Source organism: Quercus suber, unplaced genomic scaffold (assembly GCF_002906115.3).
Source record: "Quercus suber isolate HL8 unplaced genomic scaffold, Cork oak 2.0 scaffold_929, whole genome shotgun sequence".
Taxonomy (NCBI): Eukaryota; Viridiplantae; Streptophyta; class Magnoliopsida; order Fagales; family Fagaceae; genus Quercus; species Quercus suber.
In genome coordinates this window covers 114,917-121,154 of record NW_027070352.1, presented here as the reverse complement: position 1 = coordinate 121,154, position 6,238 = coordinate 114,917, and the positions used below count along the sequence as shown (strand labels likewise).

At 32.1% G+C, this 6,238-nt stretch overlaps 1 long non-coding RNA gene across 2 annotated transcripts; it reads left to right on the top strand.

Annotated features, from left to right (window-relative positions):
• The first annotated feature begins 2,690 nt into the window (after positions 1-2,690).
• Positions 2,691-3,450, top strand: LOC136065336 (uncharacterized). Of its 2 annotated transcripts, none has more exons than XR_010626980.1 (2): positions 2,691-2,858; positions 3,015-3,450. It is a non-coding gene; the product is annotated as an uncharacterized LOC136065336 (long non-coding RNA). The 2 variants fall into 2 exon arrangements; XR_010626979.1 differs by having other exon boundaries at positions 2,953-3,450.
• The last annotated feature ends 2,788 nt before the right edge of the window (positions 3,451-6,238 follow it).

The window sequence follows — 6,238 nt, the reverse complement described above, 5'->3', positions numbered from 1 at the left end:
CTTACTTCAATAGTTTTGTCATACTAAAAGAAACAGAGAAAGTACTTTTGTCATACACGGGGAACACATGGACCACAATGTAAACCACAACCAAACACATGCAGACAAGGACCAACAAACAGTCAAAAAGCCAAAATATACAAAAACATTGTGGCCCTACTAGGAAAAAGTCACCAACCTTCTTGTAAAGCTATAAATAAGGACAGAGAGAAGAGAGAGAAGACCCTTTCACAAATACAGAAGTCTCCCAGCTTTCATTTTCTCCACTCCATGAATAGTGTGGGTATCAAGTGATAGAGATTGACGAAGTGGGGATTTTTCTTTAGGTTGTGTTCTTATGGCTATTCGGCAGAGGCAGAGAGCTTCACTGGGGATTAAGTCTGATTTGGGAAAGGTCACTACCTGCGCGCCAGAGGTAGGCGAGGATCTTGAGATGGTTGATGATGATGGTGGTGGTTAGAGAGAGAAGTGGGATTTTCTTTAGGTTGATGATGGTGGCTGTTGGTTGTTAGGCAGAGGAAGAGAGCTAGGGATTTCAGTCTGATTTGGGGAAGCTCGTTACCTGCACGCCAGAGGTAGGTGGTAAGTGCACTAAAAATGCTTCACGTGATTTATCACGTGAGTTTGAATCTGATTTCTTCCTTATTTTATTCACCAGGGTTAAAAAATAATAATATTTTATAGCTCCCGTCTGTTCCCCCGTTAATTGGTGACGGAATGGGGCTTGAAGGACTAAAATAAAAAGCGTAAATTGGTTTTAGGGACTAAATGTGGAAAAAATAAAATTTAGGGACTAAAATGGAAAAACTTCAAAATGTAGGGACTAAAAGTGCATTTACGCCTAAATTTTTCTCTCCTTTTTTTTTCTTTTTTTTTTTTTTACTATGGTCAATGGAATTAATCTTGCCTCTGTAAATTACACAAATTATGTATTTTCTTTCTTTGTTATTATTAATTGTTAATGTATGCCTGTTACTGTTAGTTTGAAAGCCAACCATCAATAAATTATAAATACTTCATTTTCCGTGTTAAAAAATACGTAAGTTTGATATAGTATTACTTTCTTTGTATGTAGGTTATCATGATCAAGATTGTGACCGTAGCTTTGAGCTAGGCCTCACGGGTTGGGCCCATATCTTCCCTTTTGGGTTGCTCATAAAATAGACCGAAAAACTTGTGGTCCCTCTTTACTTGAGTCTTAGCCCAATTAGTTCCATGACCTAAATCTGAGCTAATTCAATCTTGGGAATTATTTTGACCATTGGTCTGGGTTATAAGGCTTTGAAAATTTGAGGGTTTTGTTTTGTGAATGGGCTATTGGGCTAAAATTTTGGTTTTGTATTTATTGATACAATTTGTAGTTAATTTAATGGGCCTAATTTAGTAAGAAGTGGTATTTAATTTTCATGGGTATTAGACAGTGTGCTTTGGGCTAACTATGGGCTCTTAGAACCGTTGATCTATAAAAAAGAAAAAGAAAAAGAAAATCTCTATCACGGTAACACCTATCAAACGAGTTCCCTTCAAATTTCAACCTATCAAACTGAAAAATAAAAAGGCAAGGCCTAAAATTAACAAAAGAAATATTCATCAGATTTAATGGATCTTTAACTATGTTTTTCTATTTAATACCTTCTTGTAATATTGTTCAATTTTAGATTAATTAAATTTGTTTTGATAAATATGATATAATTTCAACATGTCTGCTTCATAATGATTGCTTTTGTATTATCAGTTTAAGACATTAATCAATTTTTAGTGTAAAGTTTGTAGACATGATTCAAATATCAAATCTCTTATTTAACATATAAGAAATTATATTAATTGAGCTCACTAAAAAAAAAATGATTAAAGAAGTTTCAGGTTTTTGCTGAAAAAAAATGCAAAATCACACATATTCCACTAATAACTATGTGTGTCAATTTGTTATTCGTCCATTGAAACAAAATGAAAAAAAGCACCAAACAATAGAAACCTACGCTGTTGCACATGCGTGGCACATGCTACCATCTTTTTTATTTTTTATTTAATAACTTATTATTCACTCTCTCTATTGCATTTCTCTATCTAAGCTTTTCTCTCGTTATTTGTTTCATTTCTCCCTTATTATATCCCTGCCTTGGATTTTTTGAGATTATATTCCTTGCTTCTACTTCCTAGCTACTTTAACTGGGGTACTACCCTACAGGCTACGGGTACAAATTTAAATAGTTTGTCTTAGATAATTTAGAGCACTTAGTCAATTAAATTCAAAATTCATTCATATCAAGAAATGCAATGTTGTATAAAAATACATTATTGCTATAGTAATTATATAAAGACGAAAAGCACATTTTAGTCCCTACATTTTTAAGTGATTCTCATTCTAGTCCCTACATTTTATTTTTACTACTTTTAGTCCATATCCTGAAAAACGTTTTTTGTTTTGGTCTCTGCCGTTACATTAAAGATGAAAAATACACACGTGACAAATGGCAGAATTAAAAATATTAAATTAAAGTCCACGTGGCCTAATTTAATAATAAAAAATGTTTTTTTGGCATTAAAAAATGCCACATCAGCATTTAAATTAAAAAAATTAATTTATTAATATTAACTAAATAAAAAAAATTAAAAACAGAATTAAAAACTAAAAATCATATGAATTGAGATCTAAGTGTGTCTTGAACAAGAACAATAAGAACACAGACCCAGATTCAAGAACACAAACCCAAAAATTATAAAAACCAAACAAACTTTCAGAAGACCAAGAACGCCAACTACAACCCAACAACACCATGGTTGAAACAAGGCACAGCTCCTCTGCTTCCAAGCGTGGCCTCTCATCTCCTCCTCCACTTAACCCAAAACGATCCAAGGTACAATCTTTTTTTTTTTTTTTTTTTTGGTAAAATTTTTTTATTTTGTGCATGTGGGTCTGATGAAAGATTTCTAATCTAGGTTTTGTGCAAGTTTGGATTTTGTATCCTCATCCAAAATCTCTATCTTTGCTTTTGCTTTAATCTATGGAGTAGTTCAAAGGGCTCTGTCGCCATCCACCTCCACATCGTCGCCAATACCACCTTCATCGTCCTCAATGCCGCCGATCTCGCTAATACCAGCTTGCTTTCATTTGCTAGGTTTTATTTTCTTCTTCTTCACTGTTTTCCTTTGTATGACGTTGTTTGTTTGTTGGATCTTCAATGGCACATCTGGAAGGGAGTCCTAGCAGCTCGTCGATTTCTCAAGCGAAAACGGGAAAGGAAGCTTTCTGGGTTAGCCGAGAAATTTGGAAAAAGAGAGTAGAAATGAAAGCCTTCTCTGTTTGGTTGTCGAGAAAACGCCGGAAAATAATTTGAAAGTGAAAGTTTTATTCTTTTTCGAGTTTGTGTTCTTGGATCTGGGTATATGTTTTTGTTGTTCTTGTTCAAGACACTTTAGATCTCAATTCATATGATTTTTAGTTTTTAATTCTGTTTTTAATTTTTTATTTAGTTAAAATTAATAAATTCATTTTTTTAATTTAAATGCTGAGGTGGCATTTTTTAATGCCAAAAAATATTTTTTATTATTAAATTAGGCCACGTGAACATTAATTTAATATTTTTTTAATTCTGCCGTTTGTCACGTGTGTATTTTCCGTCTCTAATATAACGGCAGGGACCAAAATAGGAAGCGTTTTTCAAGATAGGGACTAAAAGCGGTAAAAATAAAATGTAGGGACTAAAATGAGAATCGCCTGAAAATGTAGGGATTTAAATGTGCTTTTCGCCTTATATAAATTTACACTGACATTATTAATTTTGCATTTAAGATTTTCTCTTTCTTTGCGTATCTCAATGATGAAGAAAGAGAATTAATGATCATTATTGTGTGTGAAAAAAGAAATAATTAAAAAAATTAAGAAAATTTGATATTTTAATGAAATGAGTATGTAAAATAGAAAAGTAAATTCACATGCTAAAATAGACAAAAATATTTACATAAGTTAATACAAATGCTTTTAACGACTTGAACACTTCACAGAAACACTTTAAAAACCAAAAGCACAGTAAAAGAAAGATTCATTTTTTCTTCATTATATAGATTCTTTGCTTCATTTCTCCCTTATCATTATATCCTTGCCTTGGATGGTTAAATATCCTTACCTTGAATTCCTTGATATATTTATATTCCTTACTTCTACTCTCTAGCTACTTTTAACCATGATACGCCTAATTTGAATAGTTTGTCTATAAGAGCAAGTGTTAAAAACACAAAATTCATGCCACATCAGTATGGTATATCTAAAAAATTTGGCTGCAAGCTACAGTAAGTTGCTACCCGTAGTAGTTTACTATAGCTAGAATGCAAAACTCAAAATAATTTTTTATTGTCTTCTCTCTCCTTTTATTTTTATTATAAAAAAAATCACTCATTTTGTCATCCTTTTTCTTCTCTCTTCTCCTTATCTCTCCTCAGAGCTTTCATTCTCTCTCTCATTTTGTCATCCTTTTTTCTTCATTATAAGATTCTTTGCTTCATTTCTCCCTTATTATTATCCTTGCCTTGGATGGTTAACGCCCTGTTTGGTAGAATATTTAAACAACATATTTTCAGTTTTTAAATAATATTACCAATATTTTTACACATTTTTTTACCTATACGTATTTCAAAAAATTACAAACAACATTACTCAAATTTCTTTACCGAACGGGCCCTAAATACCCTTCCTTGAATTCCTTGATATATTATATTCATTGCTTGTACTTTCTAGCTGATTGGCCTAATTTAAATTAAAGCATCCATATTAGTGGTGCTAAAATGACTCAAAAGTTATTTTTAGCTTCTCAAATCACAGAATTCATGCTACATCAATGATGGCATATCTAAAAAAATTTAGNAGGAAAAAAAAAAAAAAAAAAAAAAAAAAAAAAAAAAAAACCAAACCCAGAAAGTGAAAAGAAAAGAAAAGAAGAATAAGAAGAAGGAGAAGAAGAGGAGCAGGTGTGTGTCCCAGACCCGTAAAAGACAAAAAGAAAAGAGAAAAAAAAAAAAAAGAGAACAGAAGATAAAGAGAGAGCAAAAGTTTGACGATGAGACCGGATTTGTAATAGTATTTACAAGTTTGACATTGAAAACTGAGAATTGAAAATTGAAAACAACCTAAAGTTGTTTTCAGTTTCCACAACTCATAACTCAAAAAGTAGAGAATTGAGTATTGGAAATAGAGTTATGGAAATAGAGTATTGGTGCAGGTAAACGAGTATTTTGTTATGGGTCCTACCATTTTTGAGAATTGAGTTATGAAAACTGAGAATTGAGTCATGAAAATTGCCAATCCAAACAGCCTCTAATTTCCCTACCTTGAATTCCTTGATATATATATATATATATTCCTTGCTTGTACTTTCTAACTACTTTTAATTATGGTATTGGCCTAATTGAAATAGTTTGAGCATCTACATTAATTGGTGATGCTAAAATGACTCAAAAGTTATTTTTAGCTTTTTAAATCACAAAATTCATGCTACTTCAGTGATGATATATCTAAAAAAATTTAGCTACCAGCTACAGTAAACTGCTACCCATAGCAGTTTATTGTAGCTAGAATGCAAAACTCAATATAATTTTTTATTCGTCTTCTCTCTTCTTTTACTATAAAATAATCACTCATTTTACCATCTTTTTTCTTTTCTCTTCTTCTTATCCTACCTTGAATTCTTTGATATATTATATTCCTTGCTTGTACTTTCTAGCTACTTTGAACCATGGTACTGGCCTAATTTAAATAGTTTGTAAAAGCATCTACATTGGTCGTCTTAAAATGACTCAAAAGTTATTTTAGTTTCTCATATCACAAAATTCATGCTACATCATTGATGGTTAATCTAAAAAAATTTAGTTGCTAGCTACAGTAACCAGTAGAAGTTTATGGCCTGTTTAGATGTTTAAAAAAGGAGGGGGAGTAGAGTAGAGGGAGGGAGAGTAATCTAATTACCTTGTTTGGAAGTTGTTTAAGGAAGGAGGGGGAGGGGTTTGGAGGGGTTTCAACTCCCTCTAGCCCCCCATTTTTAATTTCCCCAAATTGGAGAGATTTGGAGGGAGAGTAGAGTACATAAACTATTGACCAAGTAAATTACCTAATTTACCCTTATTATATTAACAAAATTACACAAGGGGAAGGGCTAATTACTTCCTTCCCCCTTACTAATTTTAAAAACATCCAAACAAGATGGAGGGGAATCATTTTCCTCTACTCTCCTCTCCACTACTCCCC